The sequence below is a fragment of the Balaenoptera physalus genome (genome assembly GCF_965194825.1).
Source record: "Balaenoptera physalus genome assembly, chromosome: 3".
NCBI lineage: Eukaryota > Metazoa > Chordata > Mammalia > Artiodactyla > Balaenopteridae > Balaenoptera > Balaenoptera physalus.
In genome coordinates, this window is record NC_138890.1 from 35,067,251 (window position 1) to 35,084,939 (window position 17,689).

The window sequence follows — 17,689 nt, forward strand, 5'->3', positions numbered from 1 at the left end:
ATCCCTAGCTAGGTCTTAAGGCCAGTTAAGGCTTGGTGAAAGGAAGATCTAACCAATTGATGTCCACATAGCTTAGAGTCTATTTGATCTAGGTCAGGTGAAAATCTAGGCTCAAAGACCATTTTTTCTTTAACTTATTATTTAAATGTCTTTTTTTTTTTTTTTTTAGGAAAGTAATATATGCTCACTGTTTCCAGTGAAAAAGGAAGCAAAGATACATGAAGAGAGAGGTTATTTCTCTTTCCCTACTCCTTTCCTACCTTAAAAAATGTTATTGGCACAACTTTATGCTTTCACATACAGAAGTATGAGTACATATCAAAAAAGTGTATGCTTTATAGATGTTTGTTTTTATAAAAATGCATCACATTAAATATATTACTCTGGGGCTTCTCTGGTGGCGCAGTGGTTGAGGGTCTGCCTGCCAGTGCGGGGGACGCGGGTTTGAGCCCTGGTCTGGGAGGATCCCGCATACCGCGGAGCGACTGGGCCCGTGAGCCACAACTACTGAGCCTGCGCGTCTGGAGCCTGTGCTCCGCAACAAGAGAGGCGGCGATAGTGAGGGGCCCGCGCACCGCGATGAAGAGTGGCCCCCGCTTGCCGCAGCTGGAGAGGGCCCTCGCGCAGAAGCGAAGACCCGGCGCAGCAATCAATCAATCAATCAATCAATAAACCCAAAGTTTAAAAAAAAAAATATATATATATATATATATATATACTACTCCGAAATTTAATTTTCTCATTTAACAATATGAATAGACTTCTCAAGACAAGTGATGTAGATCTAACCATGTACCAGAAACACATGGATAACTTAAGACACAGATTACTGGGCCCCGTCCTCACAGATTCCCATTCAGTAGGCCTGGCATGGGGCCAGAGAACATGCTTTTCTATCAAGTTCCTGGGTGATGCTGAGGCTGCTGGTCCAAGGGCCACACTTGGAGAGTCATTGGCCTAATCTATTCTTTTTGATAGCTATGGACTGTTGCATGGAGTAGATGTACTGTGATTTATCCAACCATTTCCCTTGTTGGTGTCCCTTTATTTTTTCTTTTATTCTGCTACTATAAAATAGAGTTGCAATAGACATCTTTGTTCATAGAACACAGGGTTTTTATTTCTAATGGACAGTTTTCCAAATCGAGATTAATAGGTCAATCTAAGAGGTCATTGCAATTCACAAATTATTTCCTATCAGAGGTTATGTATCCCTGTTTTTTCATCAGTGCTTTAGTCTCACTATATTATTATTTCTATATGAGATTAATGGAAAAATGACATCTTGTTGCTTTCACTTGCATTCCTTTAAACCCTAGAGAAGTTAAGAGAATTTTTGTGTATTTATTGGCCATTAGAATTTCTTCTTCTGTCTTTGCCTTTTCATCCATTTTTCCTTCAGTTACTTCCCTTTTTCTTAATTATTTCTGGAGATCTTTTAATACAAGGAATATTAACCCTTTATCTGACATAGGCATTGAAAATATTTTCCTCAGTTTCTCATTTCTCTTTAATTCTGCTTATGGTATATTTGCCATGAAAGGTGTTTAATTTTTACATAATGAAATATTACATAAGGCTTTTAGGTCTCCTATCTTGCCTAGGATAATCTTGTATAATGCAAGGTTATACAAATACTCTTCTTAAATTTCTTGTAATGTTTTAACCATTATGTATTTTGCATTTAAAAACTTATTTCATCTGGAATTAATTTTAAAATATCATGTGAAATTGGGGTACAAGTGGCAGTCCTTTCCCCACTTCAGGGACAGGGCATTTTTCTCCTCTGTGTAATTTCTTCCAGGCCTCTGGGTCAGTAGGACCACATGCAGCAAATGGACAGGTGCAGTCGTTCTGGAGGAGAAGCCCAGGCTTCTGCTCGCTGATTTCCTTCAAGAAACAAAGAAACCTGAGTCATCATTGGAGACCCCAAACATAGGTAAGCCCTTTCCCTTGGGTCTGATCCCTTGGCTTAGATCACGAAAGAGAATAGTTTACAGCTGATTCTTGGTCCCTAAAGACACCTTTGAAGTGTTATATGTCCTGCTCACCAGCCTCCCATCCCAATATGGTATTATTTAGAAAAGGTATTTAGAGTGAATCAGGAATCTGTGTTCAAGCTGCTCTCTTCTCAGAACACAAACATTACACAGTTAATACATGTTTATACTCATTGGGGGAAAATTAGTAAATAGAGATAAGCAAAAAGAAGGCAGGAAAAATCACCCATATTTCAACCATCCTAATATTCCTGGTCTTTTGGTATATATCTTTTCAGATTATATAAATAAATAAATAACAAACACATAAATTTTAAAATAGTACTTTCCATGCTTTTTTTTAATCTCCCCTATTTTTTGACATTTAGGTTGCTGCCAATTCTTTGTTGTCATATATACAATGAGAGAAACATCACTTTAGTCACATTTTTGTGATGATTTATTATTGTTCCTTTAGTATAAATTTCTAGAATGGTGTATATTCATATTTAAGATGTATATTCATATTTAAAGTGTTTCCAATGTGCTCTTCAGGAAAATTCTAAAGTTTACACTTCCACCAGCCATGCACGAGAATGCCCATCAGTCCATATAACTCTACAGAAAAAGTCTGTATGACCAAATGCAAACCCAGTTTCTCTTTAAAAACCATTTGTTCCTTCTATGGTAGATAGATAGTTTATTTTTATTGTTTGGTTGCTCAGGATTGATTTTTCCTTTTATGTGTAAAAAAGCATCACAATTTCCCACTCTTGTATGTTTCACATTTGGGTGAACTACTTTCCCCTGCTCCAGGTCTGGGCTCATATGAACACATCAATATACATATTCTCATCCTCTAAGACTGACTAAGTAGTCCAAGCCAGGTTTGTATCAATTTTGGGATTTTACTACAATGAGAGAAAAGAAGTTCTCTCTCTTAATCTCTCTCTCTCTGTTTTATTTTCCAGGATTTTGAAAACAACAGAGAAAATTATAGCAGAGAAATGGAGGGAGAAGGGGGAAATGGTGAAGAGAGGAAGAGGGGGACAGGAGGAGGAAGACAGAGTTAGCTGTGCCTGAAGCAAGAGCTTCTGCTGGACTTTATATCAACATGAGCCAATCACTTCCATTGGTGAGTCTACCTTTCCTCTTACTCCTTTTTAAAGGCACAGATCCAGCGATTTCTTTTCTATTGTATAGTCATTATTCAATCATCTAGAAGGGATTCTTAATCTTTAAAGGTAAAATAATTATTTTTCAGTCATCACAAATAATTTGGAACCAAATAAACACATTTTTCATTTTCTTAGCATTTTCTATTACAAAATGTTTACTATTACAAAGAGGTTCACACAAGGTAGGTTGTTTGTCTCCTTGATAAAGTAGAGAACAGAGATAAGAGAAGACTTTTTTCTCATTCCTTCCTCACCTTTGAGCTTTGGCTATTGTATTAGCAATCTAATGGTGACAAGTGACTTTGGTTCCCTGGTCACCTCATTAATCACATTAATGATGTCAGACACCAAAAGGAAGGTAGAGAAATCACTTGCCTTATCATCTAATGTCTTTCCATTAGGGACCCAGTCAAGGAGTTTTAAAGACATTGACATTGACAACAAATAGACAGTTGGTATTAAATCGGCTGAAAGCAATAATAAAGCATCCAGATTCCAAACAAGCTAGCAGTAACCTAGTGGGACTAGGTTAATCATTTCACTTTCATTTAAATTATTTTCCAGGAAATCTCTTTAGGAGGTTGGAGGATAATATTGTTTTCGAAAAGATAATCATAAACTCTGGTATTTATTTGCACTAATTCCTAGGCTTGATGGAGCTCCCAAATTTATTACTGGACCTAGTATGAAAAAAGGGTCATGTCTTTTGTAAGAATGGCCAAGGGTTACATCTCGGAATAAGAATAACAGGTTAATGTTGAAGAGAAGTTGAAAACCATGCTGAAACATAGACCACCTTCCCAGAGAGATTCCAGCAGGAATTTAAACTTTGGGTCGGTGTAGCATTTGGCTGATAAGGTATAGACTTGGTTTAATTTGATTAGAAATAGATGAGTACAAAAATGCTAAAACATACCTCAGTATAGCATTAAATTAAGTGCTGGGAGCCAGTTGTCAAAAAAGATATACAACCCCCACTGAAAAATGTAAAAATATACTACATATGCCTTTGGTTTTATTCATGCCACATAAGTAGCAATAATGCACTAAAGACAGTGGAGGTACTTTAACATCTTTTTCATTATAGTGATCAGCATTTGATTAAGTTGTCTTTTGCACCCTGTTCTAAGAAAATGTTCATGATATGTTCCAAGTACGAGGCACATACCAATACTGAAGAAACAACATCTTTCTTTAATTTTTCTTCCTTGGAAAACCACTATACTCTGCATTCAGTAATTCCTTAACAAATATTCTAGACATTCTTGTAGAAAATAGGAATCTAACAATAAACATGATATACAAGTTTCCTATCCCCAATCCAATCTATATTGTTATAGTGACAAAAAGACAATAAGCAAGTAATCTAGATAATTTCAGATAGGAGTAAGAACCATGAAAAACATAAAGCTTTATCTGGGGTATCAAGATACCTTAGATTGGTCAGTTAAGAACATTTCAAAAGCTAACATTTGAGCTGAAACCCAAGTAAGAAGGAGTTACCTCTGTGATGATTGGGTGAAGGAAGAAAATTTCTTGTAGAGGAAAGTGAGCAAAGTCAGAAGAGACTTAACTTTTGAGGCTATGGTCATAGGATAAGAGACTCGAGAGATAGGCAAGTCCAGTTCATGTAGAATCTTCCAAAAGAGGATAAGGAGATTATACTTGATTCTTAGCATAACTTATCTACTACATGATAGTCCTCTCCTTTCTTTAAAATAGAGATAACAAAACAAAGGGCCTATATTGTTCCTAGAAGGGTTGCGTCAGGTTGTATTTTCAACTGAGAGAATTAGGAACACCCACATATTTGGTACATCACTGGTCCTAGCTACCGTGGCTGCATCTTGTTACAACCTATATCACATCACAGAGTAATATGCCATTATAGTATCGATGACACAACTTAATCATCAGTCAACAGCCATCAGTTGTTTACATTGATTGGCAATATTTATCTCTTTCAGATTTTTAACCATTGATCCAAAGTTGCTTAAGACTGGCAAATAAAGGCTAACTCATGGAACTGTGGGAGAACTTTCTGCTCCATTAAAATTTTGAGAAAGAAATTTTTGGATTGTGGAAATTTCTAGAAAATTCCTCAGAATTATTTTCATTTCCATACTTCACCTCAGGGTTCTTTCCTAACTTTCTCAGATGGATTGAGAAATAAGAGAGGGAATCCTGAGACCTTTTCTCAGAAGTCTGCAGAAAGCCACTTCAAGCCCTCTTTCTTTCTGAATGCCATATTTTCCAACATCTAGTCCCAGCATACAGCTTGTGCACAGATAGTATCAGTAAATGACAAATTCCAATATCTTGGACACCCCTTTAAAAGGATAGGTTGCCCCTGGCAAAACCAACCAATCAACATACTTTGTAATGCTTCCTTAGCTGCTTAGTATGGGGAAGTCAAGTCATCGTTAACATGTTCTTTTGAAGTGATGATTTATGTGGTGTATTGTCAGGGTTTGAATGCTCAAAGGTAATGAGTTTTGTTTCTTTTGTTGCCTTTGCTTGAAGTAATGCAAAAACTAGTTGGTGTTGGCTGCACAGCTTGAACTGCCCACCCAGTAGAGAAAAATTAAATGTTTAAAGTATTGGGTTGGTCAGTAGTGCTTTTAAATATGTGTAAGTGATTGGCTCTGCCTCTATCCAAGGGAATAACACCTGACTTTAAATGAAAAGCCCAGTGGTTTTTTTGGCTAAGGCTATAGCACCCCATGGAAATCCTTACTAGTGCCTTTGACAGAGATTTTCATGCCATTCAGTGTGGTCTGTTCCCCTATTATCCAGACTAGAAAGATGACCTATGCTGCATTTGGGAGCCATACAGGGTTTCTAAATCCTCTTCAAGTGGTATGCAGATAGCAGGAGGATAAGGATGGAGCTACGTGCTAAAACACTTGCTTCCCTGAGTGGGTGGGGCTTAGAGGTAGTAGGTGCTGACAGAGGCAGTATCTGTACTTGAATATGCATTACTCGCCATGAACCATGACCCAGTAATGCTGGCATGTAGGAGGAGAACCTAAGGGATTAAATGCAGGGAATTATACCTTGATAATTCTCTTTGGAGGGAAACCTAATATATGGGAATCCTTTGCTGTCTTTGCCCAAGAAGGGATGCCAGGCTTATAGGAAAACTAGTTTTACTAGTAGAAGTAGGTAGTTTCCCAGTAGCCTAACCTAGTAGCTTGGGCAAACCAAGTTATGCCCTCAACATTCCTAGGCTCTTTAAGTAATATCTATGTAATTATATCTGTAGTTAGAGGGAGAGAGATAGAAAGGCAACAACCCATCTCTCTTTAGTCCTCCAATTTGAACACGCTCCTTCTAGGTATGTGGCTAGTAATGAAAGCAATAATTCCCCTGTTGGAATAGCTGAGATTTTGTTCCAGGGAAAATGAAGAAGTAGAGTTGTGTCTAGATGAGTAATGGAAATATGTTTTCTTAATTTTTTTTGTATATATTTCTTTTGCAGTTTTCCTAAAATGAGCATGAATTATGATTCCAATGAGACAAATGTTATATTTAAAATTATGTTCAGCATTTTCCAGCAACAAATTTCAGTGCTTGTTTCTTACCCTACTCCCTTTCCCAAAGGATCGAGCCCAGGCAGAATGCAAGAATTTCAGTACCTTATCTACTCATTTCAAAAGCATTCTTGAAATCTATCACAAGTAGCAGCTGTTATAAGAACTTTCTACTCCCTTAAACACCTAATCCCCTGTGACACATTCCATTTATCCTTCTTTTGTGGAGACTACAACTTGAGCTGCCCCATGTGGTGAGACGTGCTGATTTTATTTCATTGCTCTGGATTGCTGCTTTCAGATTGCTGGAAAAATGAACTTATTCTATGACGCTCAGTTCGTCATATTCCTCCTTTCCCAAGTTACTGTTCTAAAGTATCATCCAGTGTCTGAGATAATTCTTTATCTACTCAATATGGTTCTTGTCTTTTACCTTGTACCTGCCAACCACTTTATGTTGGTAATTTGTGCAGGTCTATGCTAAGAGCTTCTTTGAAGAGCAAGTAAATTATGACTACTTTGAACTCCTTCTAATCAAAACCTGCTGCTTGAAATTCTGACTGTGATTTTGCTTCTGCTAAACCATGGACAGTTTGGGCATAGTTATTTTTATTCTTTCCAGCTAATGAAAATCTTAGAATAAAGAAATGATCTTTTGGTTTTACATTTCTAAAGGTTCATTTGTTTAACTGGTCAAAATTATCACAGAGTTTCGGAAAGTCAGATTTGGAAGGGACCTCAAAGACCATCTGGTCCAACCTTCTCATTTGTCAGGTTGAGAAAAACGAGCATCAGACCTCAAACATACAGTAACCAAACTGAAACTAGAATCCATATCTCAGGTCTCCAAGCTCAGTACCTTTTTTCCCCCACTATATCTGATCTATTATAATTTACTCTCAGTGGAAAATGTAATTTCATTTCCTAATTTCCAAAAAAAGAGAAACGTAAGGAATGCAATCTTGATTCATCAGGGGGGCTTTAGTTGCAAAGGATAGAAGCTAACTGGCCAATTTAGGAATTTTCTGCAAGGTCATAAGAGGCTCACTTAATTCCTTAGCACAGGTTTTCAGAGTGGGGAGTGATTAGGGTAACTGAGGGAGAAGCAGCATGTTCACTGACAAAGATGGCTTCAGTGTTCTTCTCACCATCACTAAACATAGACAGTTTTCTTTCTGACTATAGGCCCCTGAGATTCCTTTCCTTAGAGTATTTACTTTAGAAAACTTGCAACTATAAAATCTCTCTCAGCCCCTTAGAGATATAAATCTTTTCCCAGTCTCCTGCCAGTTTTACAACCCAAGAATGTCTTCCTTAAGAACCTAGGAGCCATTCCTTTGAATAGTAACCATCAAAAAAGACAGAGCCTCTATCTCGCAGTCTCTGTGGAACATTCGGAGCCTTACTTCAATAAATGTCAATTATTAAATACAGATGGTCTTCAAGATTTGTTCAGTGCCTGAGTAATGTCCAGAAGCCAGCCACTTTCTGTCCTTTTGCTCTACTATCCTTGACCTGTTTTTTTTTTTCATCCTGAAACAACTAATGGCTGCAGAATGGCTGCCAAATGTCCATGTATCACATTTCTGTTCAAAAGTAGGAAGCAGGAGAGAACTAGGGCAGCTTGAGAACTACTTCTTTCCTTTTATCTCAGAATGATAGATTGTTGTTCCAGAAGCCCCCAGCATATCTCCCCTTATGCTTTATTCACTAGACATAGTTCACATGCTGCTAATTAGTGGCAAAGGCAATGGAATTAGAAAAAAAAAAAAAGAGATTTATCCCCTAGCAATGGATGAGAAAAATAAATATTCACCCTCCACCCTCAGGGTTGGAAGAGAAGCCTACTTTCCTCAAGTACATTGCTGGCAATCTGATACCCAGACAAGAGCATGTCACTATTAGCCAGGGAGACGGTGAAAAGGCAGTTATGTAGGGAGTCAACAGTGTGTGCTATGACCCACCTTGGGAGGCTTTGAGTGTGTAGACTTACGTGGGGTTAGATCTGGATGAACAGCAGAAGTCTGGAGCAAGGACTCCCAAGAGGAACAGACAGAGATAGAAATTGCAGTAGATACAAGAAGCCCTGTAAGATTAGTGATAAAGAGGACTGTAGAGATTTCAAAAAAAGCCCTAGAGGACTCAAAAATATTACCGGGCACTTGTCTAAAGGGTAATTGGAATAAGTTTCTGGCAGGAAATTTGGCAGCATATGTTAAATGCATTAAATTTTCATACAGTTTTTGACTGTTGAGAAACTCTACTTTTAAGAGTTTACGCTAGGGAAACGACCAACTCTGCATGCAAAGATTTACATATTAGCATGTTGATCATAGCGTCATTTATAGTTACGTAGGCCTGGAAACAGGTGAAATGTACCATGGTAGGGACTTATGCAAATAAATCAAAAGTTCATACGTTTGAAGAATATTTAATGATTTGAAGTATAGTAAATGTTTCTGAGGAAAAAAGCAGTTTTCCAAAAAGGTTATGTGTGGGTGGGGGAAAAACGCAACATAATCAGGATCATCATTCTTACATGGTAGACTTGCTGCAGAATTTTTACGTTGTTCTTTATACTTGGGGATCGTTTCCAAAATTTATACAGTACCTATGAAATAAATTCTGTGAAAGATAGCCCTTAGTTTTGCCTAGGGTAGAACTGGAACCTGATGTTTATTTCAGATGCAGAATCTGTGGTCAGCCATCCAAGCTTGTTTCACTTTCCATGCAGAATTTAAGTTACATGTAAGAACAGCTCACTTAGAGCTCACAGTCTGTGGGTGAGGGAGCTGAAGGCAGAGAGGCCAAGCAACATGTTCACAGAGCTGAGAAGGAACATCATCACGTCTCACCGGGAAGAATATTGCTAAGCTAGGCCTCCCTGTTCATTCCGTCCCACCTACTGTTAGTTCCCCATCCAGCAGTGAGTTTGAACTTAAAAAATCTAAGTCAGAGGATGACACACACACTTACTCAAACTTCCTAGAGGCTTCCAATCACACTCAGTAACACCCATATCCCGTGAACCTATCTCTCGCTCTCTTGCCTACCTCATCTTCTGCATGGCTAATTTAGTCTAGTTACGATGGTTATCTCTTGTCCCTTAGACCCACCAAGCCTGACCCTCTTGAGAACATTTGTGCTGGCTGCTCCCTCTTCTGGGAATACTCTTCTGTTGGGGCTTGAAATGGCTTACTTCCTCATCTTCATTCATTTCTGGCGTTCAAATGCTTTCTCCTTGAAGAAGCCTTCCCTAATCACTACATATTATAGTCACCCCTCTCTCCATCACCCCCCCACTTTTTATTATGGATCTATGTAATTCTCCTTTATAACAGGAAATACTCTATTCTGTTTGTATGCCATTTGTTTGTCTGTCTTCCCTACTAGAATGTAAGCCCCATAAGGGTAGAGACTTTGTCTTGCTTCCTGCTGTATGCCTAGTGCCTAGAAAAATGACTGGCACATAGTATGAGCTCAATAAAATCTGTTGAATAAATGTATCAATAACAGCCCATGCTATCTGACCTCAAATCACATGCTATTTTTATTATACCTTAATCAGAATATTTGTATGGTTATAGATCATTTTAGACATGTATCAATTAAAGAGTGATTAGAACATGTTTTTCATAATTCTTTCATAATTACTCATAAAAACTAGAACATCAAACTGTATTTCTTAAGCAGCTGTACATCTGGAAAGAAGAAAGTAAAGATTCATGTACGTTAATATTCTAATTATTTTCGGAGTTTACTTCAAGAGGAGGGAACATTATACTGACCAGAAAGTCAGTTTAACTTGTCTATAAAGATTTATCAAAATTAAGTTTTCCCTACTGCTTAAGCCCTACTATTAATTAAAACAGGTGATTATGTTATAAACTATTTATAATGTGTTATAGCTATTAGTAAGCTGTAAGTATTTAAAGCATCATTAGTCTGAAAGTGCATAGAGATAGAAAAGTTTACTGTGTCATTACAGTAAATTATGCAGTCCTTTAAAGGACTGCATAATTTCAGTGATGTGTTAGTGATTCCTGGGTATAATGTCAAGTGACTGAAATGTTGGTAGGTGGGCAATGAGAAATGAGTTTGAAGCTGATGAGTTATTATCACTTCATCTTTTGCCCTTTTATTGGTCTTAATATTCAAAATTCAATTTGAGTTACCTCCTTAGATAACTGATAAATTTTATCTCATTTCTCAGTGGTATATATTCCATTTTCATTATTCTTAAGTTTCAATTCCTAGACTTAATAATTAAAAAATGATATCTACCATCTAGAGAGCATTTATAATGTGCCAGATATTATGCCAAGTTCTTTGCACACTCTCACATACAATCCTCTTAGCAAGCTTTTCTTTCATTTGTTTTTCTTTAGACTTTTAATTTTGAAATAGTTTGACTCATTAGAAGTTGTAAAATAATATAGCGAGTTCTTCTGTATCCATCACCCAGTTTCCCTCAGTATAATTGCTTACATAACCATAGTACATTGTCAAAACCAGGAAACTGACATTAGTAAACTATTAACTTGAATCCAGACCATATTCAGATTACATCGGTTTTACATGCATTTTTTGGTATACAGTTTTATGAAATTTTACCATATGCATCTATTCATGTAACCATTATCACAATCAAGATACAGAGTTCCATCACTGCAAAGAAATTTCTTCAGGTTATCCCATAATAGTCACACATCCCAACTAAACAATCTGATAACCACTGATCTCTTTTCAATTGCTATAACTTTATTACTTTAAGCATGTTATATAATTAGAACTGTCAGCAACCTGTTAAAGCAGGTACTATTATTTTCTTCATTTTAACCTAGGACACAAAGATGCCAAGAGTCTGGGAGGATGCCGTGTTAAAAATCAGCTGGCCAGTAAGAAATGGGCTGCGATTCTAACACAGGCTTATTTGACTCCAGAGCCTATGCTCTTATCTATGCTGCTCATTTTTCTTCACCTACTTTGTAACTGAAAAATGCCTAGGTCCTAATGATATTAAAGTTATTATTTACAGGAGTTATAGACAAGTTTCCCTTTGAAAATTTTTGTTATTTTTCCAAGTGAAATGGTCTTTATTGAGTTAGTTTAGATATCTCTATTTGAGTAGAATAGAACATTATAGAATGTATGGCAGTAAATGGATCTTTCAATGGAATGGAGCTTATCTTGGAGGACATCTACTCTAGCACATTACCTGGCCCTTTCTTAATGTTATATGCAAAGGAAATTTTGACCATTTTGATGTTATTTATACCTTCCAGTTGAAAGATTTGCCAAACTGGAGGATTCACAGGGGACCATAAAGGAAAGTAAATCAAAGATGGTTACAAATGCAGCAGCATTAGGTGAGTCACTAAGTACAAATTTTGAAAAATGGAATAGACAAATATCTATACTAGGTAGTTTAAATCAGATTGAAAACTGGTGGATTGTGTATTAAATATGGCCTACAGGTATTTTTATTTAGTCTGTGTAGTGTTTGAAAAACATCATTTTGAAATAGTTACAAATATCTAAAAATGGAAAGTTTTAATACAAACTTTGAGTTTCTGGCTTCTTTTGGAAAATTAAATAATCTGGAACATTGATTCTGCATTAAAGCTGAAGCTAAGTCATTACTTTCTCCTCTATGTTGGATATATTCTTTTCAGTGTACTTTAGTTCTGCATTTGAGTTTGTGACATCTGGTCAGGAGACCAAGTGAGATATCTCTTGAGATTTCTTCTGGTTCTACAGTTTTAAAATTCTTTTTTTTAAATTAATTAATTAAGTAAGTAAGTAAGTAATTTTGGCTGTGTTGAGTCTTCATTGCTGTGCACCGGCTTTCTCTCTAGTTGTGGCGAACGGGGGCTACTCTTCGTTGTGGTGCACGGGCTTCTCATTGTGGTGGCTTCTCTTGTGGCGGAGCATGAGCTCTAGGTGTGCGGGCTTCAGTAGTTGTGGCACATGGGCTCAGTAGTTGGGGCTTGCAGGCTCTGGAGCGCAGGCTCAGTAGTTGTGACTCATGGGCTTAGTTGCTCCGCGGCATGTGGGATCTTCCCGGACCAGGGCTCGAACCCGTGTCCCCTGCATTGGCAGGCGGATTCTTAACCACTGCGCTACCAGGGAAGTCCCAACAATTTTAAAATTCTTGAATTAGAATTTTAATTACTCTCTCTAGGAAAGCATTTTCTATACTTTGCTCTGTAGAACAGTGCTTCTACAAGATGAGAGCACTTGACAAGGACTTGAGGGTCAAATAAAATTGGAAATGCTGAGTACTTTATTCCACTTTGGAAATTCATAATCATATTTGCATGTTAAAGGCTCTGAGAAATTGACAATTATAAGGCCTATTTAGCCTTGTCTAACTCAGTATTTCCTATATTTATTTGACTATATAAATACCTTGTGTGTATATATATAAATGCCTGTCTTATGTATGTATATAGGTATGTGAGTATGTGTTTTTGTATACACACCATCACTTCTTGGAACAACTGTTTTTATTAAAAAGTTCTTTTGGGAACTTCTTATTAAGATTAGAAATGTTTGAGGGCTTCCCTGGTGGCGCAGTGGTTAAGAATCCGCCTGCCAGTGCAGGGGACATGGGTTCAAACCCTGGTCCGGGAAGATCCCACGTGCTGTGGAGCAACTAAGCCCGTGCGCTACAACTACTGAGCCTGCACTCTGGAGCCCGCGAGCCACAACTACTGAGCCTGGGTGCCACAACTACTGAAACCTGCACACCTAGAGCCCGTGCTCCGCCACAAGAGAAGCCACGACAATGAAAAGCCTGCACACCACAACGAAGAGTAGCCCCTGCTCACCGCAACTAGAGAAAGCCTGCGCACAGCAACAGACCCAATACAGCCCAAAATAAATAAATAAAATAAATAAATTTATTTAAAAAAAAGATTAGAAATGTTTGAGCCTTCAGTTTCTCATAACATCCAAAATAATTGAGTTTTTGGAAATAAAAGTCTTAAATTTTCATTCCACTTCTCTGAAATCAGCATGGCATACCCATTAATGCTGACTGAAACAAACACTCAGTTGAAACTGGGAAAAAGGTTAAAAATAAAATCCAAGATCTTTGAGGACTTGTGAAATTGGAGACATCAATGGACTACTCTATGGTTAGCATATTTCAAATGAGAGGGAAATAGCATCCTTTTGCAGAAAAAAACTGCCAGATTGTGGTTTCAGTTTTTGCTTTATTTACTGATAGTAGGTTCTGAATTCAGTAGATTATTAGTGGTGATTTGCAAACTGGCCCGCATACATGGAGGGCAAGGAGAGACCAGAGAAAGAGGCAGACCACTCCAGATTGGTAGGTGGCAGTTTCAGTGAGCAAGGGAACTTACATACAAAGCTTGTCTTGGGCAGCTGCAAAATGAGACCTCCGCACCCACCCACCAGAATCTTAAGTTCATGTAGAAGCCCTAACGGGATTCATTCACGTATGTCGTCCAGATGGTCTCAACAACACATTGCTCTCATAAGGCTGTGTCCTTGAAAACAGTTCCCACTTGGGAAGAGTGGGCAAAACATACATTCCAAGGACACAGGAGGGGGTGAGGAGCCTCCAATTCCCTGGGTCCAGATCAAGGGTCAACTGGAGGTCACATCCTCTTGATGATTTCCTTCAAAAATCAGCCAGGCTGATGTTTGAAGATGCATGCCTGATTCTCCAAGGAGGAGCATTTATCACTTCACTGCATCATTCATTCTTTCAGCAAATATATATCTACAATGTTCCAGGTGCTAGGTGTAAATTAGTGAGTAAAACAAAGCCCAGCCCTCACAGAGCTCACAGTGTTATGGGGAAAATGAGAAATAAGCTAGTAAACAAGGCAATCAACAACTAAGTACCTGTTGCCCCAAGCACTGTGAAGAAAGCAAAGACCAGGCTGCTGAGCAGAGAATAAGGGTGTGGAGAGAGGATGTTTCTCTTCCAACTGAGTGACTCTGAAAGGACTCTTTGAGAAGATGTCATTTATGCTGAGTCCAGAATACGAAAAGGAACAAAAAAGGATAAGCAGAAAGAATAAAATTCCAAGTGAAAGGGACAGCACGTGCAAAAATCCCAAAGTGGGAAAGACCTCAGCGTATTTGACCAGCCCCTGACATGGCCCTGTGACTGGGTGACAGTGAGTACATGACAGTGAGTACGTGGTGAGTGATGATGTGGGGTAGGTGGGAGAAGTAGGCAGAGCCCAGCCTGCAGGGATTCACCTTTGACCGTGAAAAGGGGTTTGGGTTTAATTTGAAGTTCATCTGGAAGCTAGTGAAAGGTTTTAATCAGGTAAATGACACGATCATGTTTATCTTTTTCTAATATTGCTATGGCTACTATTAATTTGGGTAGGGGATGAATTTAGACGCAGGGAGATTAGACAGGGGGCTAAGGTAGTTATGCAGAAGAGGATTGATGGTGATTTTGACAGTGCTAGTGGTAGCAGAGTTGGAGACTACTGTATAGATTCCGTTCATATTTTAGATATGATAGCAATAGGATCTGCTGATAAATTCTATGTGAGATGTAAAGGAGTAGGATGACTCTTATGTTTCTGACTGAAGCAGCTGGGTAGCTTGAACACAGTTCAATGTCGTAGGGAAACCTAAAGGGTGGACAGCTTTGGAGGGAGAAGGTAGCAATCCATAATCAAATTTTAGAGCATTCTGCGGAATAGCCTAGTGGAAGAGTCAACACGGAGTGGGTATGAATCTGGAAGTCAGAGGAGAGGTAGAAGCTAGAGTTTATCATTTGGGGCACCTCTACATTTGTTTAAATGTTTGAGAAACTAATAAACAGAATCTAATCACATATAGGAACCGTTTCCTGTGAAGTTTTGGTTTGCTGGAGGCAAGTCCACTTATACATCTAATTTTACTTATATGTCAGATTTTAAAAACTGTATTTTCCTCATTCATGTCTAGTAGTATTTCCAAAATCTAAAATTTAGTGAGTCTGAATCTTGACATTTCATGGGTATAGTCCCAGAAGCAGGGGGAAGAGCCAGTTAATGGTAGTCACAGCTGGGCACTTCGCCACCCAGTCTTCGTTGACGTCAAGTCACCCTGAATAACTAAAGGCTGATATCGCCTATCGAAGAGATTCATGGATGTAACTTGGATGTAACTCTGGGAGCCCATTTTTTCTTAGTTTCCTTTTTCAATCCATTGATGGGCAGGTGGTGATGACTCAGTAATATTAAAATGTAAGCTTCATCTTTCACTTCTCTTGCTGATTTAGAATAATGACCCTTGGATTAATCTACATGATAGAGAAGAGACTCATTTTAATAGAGGAACTCATGGGAGGTAAAAATGAAAAGTGTGGTTTGAGGAAGAGAGTCCTGGTCTAAGACACACCGTGATCCAAATGCCAGAACTGCTATTAACTGTTTATGATTTGGGGATATACTTATTTTCTCCCTTTAGTGTGTGGGGCTTAAACAAACATTTGAGGAAAATCTAAACTGAAGTAAGTTTTAAAATAAGTAGAATTTCCTGAAGTTCCAGTTTATATGGCTTTGTTTCCAGTGCTGTAAATATCATTTAGCTACTGTTTTTCTGGTTGGTGTATGGTTACAAGATCGCAAAGATCAAATGCTTTTCTGTATATTTATGGCATTGTTAGATGTAAGATAAAAACCATTCATCTGATGTGTATGTTCTGTTTCTGTTGAAAAAATTAGAAAGAGGTGTTTTTTCTCTTTGCTTTATCAACCTACAAGTAAGCAGTTGCCTTATTTCTGGGATTCTATTGACAACTCTGTGCCTTCTTTCCATTTAATTTTATTTGCCATTATGTCCCACTAAGTAATTAACTCTGCATTTTAGAAAATTTAGAGGGTAAAGAGAGCTATTTCAGAACACTGTTGAATAGTTTTCTTATTTATAATAGTTCAAGCTGTGTTAAGCTTTATCACAGGCTTTTAAAATGTGAGACCCACTTGTGTGTTTGTGTCTGGATGGAAATTAACATCTGAGAGAAAAGCAAAATTATCTCTAAGAGATTGAGAAATCAAGGCAATGTAAAATACAAAACAAAGCAAAAAAGCAACACCAAAAGCTACTGTCTTGACAATTTATTTATATCAAAATAACATGAATATTGACATAAACTTTCAAAGGAGAAATTGTTTTGCAGTTACACATTAGGTTTAATATATGGAAAATCAAGTTCCTCATGGGTCTCTTCTAACACTAACTTCTCTCCCCAGGCAATCCCGAGTATGGCCAGGGCCTCAGGTAACAAATATATGTGACTATTCCAGTTTGCATATCCACACCAGACCCTTCTGTGAGCTATTGGCTTCCTTTTCCAAATGTTTACTGAGCAGCTCCACTTGAATGTCTCAAATGCATGTCCAAAGTGAAATAATCTTCCCTTATCTATGTTTGCTCCTTCTCTAATATTTATCTAAACTGTATCCAAATATAACTCTATATAACTCCCTCTCTCTCTCTCTCTCTCTCTATATATATATATATATTGTTTGTTTGTTTGTTTTTTAACATGTTCTATGGTCCAGAAGTGGAAGGGGCAGTATCTGCACGGATACTCCCTCTCTCGTAGTCATCATCAAATCCTGCCAATTTAAATCAGTTCATCTATTTTTTAGCTCTGTGTCTAGTGCAAGCTACCATTTTTGCTCCAGTGTGCTATACATGGCCTCAAGGGTACTTCTTATACCTACTCTGTACTTCTCTAAACTAATCTCTACAAGATAGGCATAGTAGTCTTTTCAAAACACACAAAGTTTTCTTGCCACAGATATACTCCTTTCTTAAAACCTTTCAATGGATTTTTATTGATCTTATTTATTTATTGAATAAATTCAACATATAACATTGTGTAAATTTAAGGCATACAATGTGCTACTTTGATACATGTATATATATTGTAATATGATTGCCATTGTGATAGTTCTAACATTATATAATTATAGTATAATTATTGTCTATATTTATTACACTGTGCATT

General features: G+C 37.7%; 1 long non-coding RNA gene across 1 annotated transcript in view; it reads left to right on the forward strand.

The window, feature by feature from the left end:
• Positions 1-17,689, forward strand: part of LOC309658247 — a 537,688-nt gene that overhangs the window by 326,627 nt on the left and 193,372 nt on the right. Inside the window, exon 5 of the long non-coding RNA XR_014262136.1 lies at positions 1,805-16,953. This is a non-coding gene — a long non-coding RNA (uncharacterized lncRNA). The remainder of the gene's footprint in view (positions 1-1,804; positions 16,954-17,689) is intronic.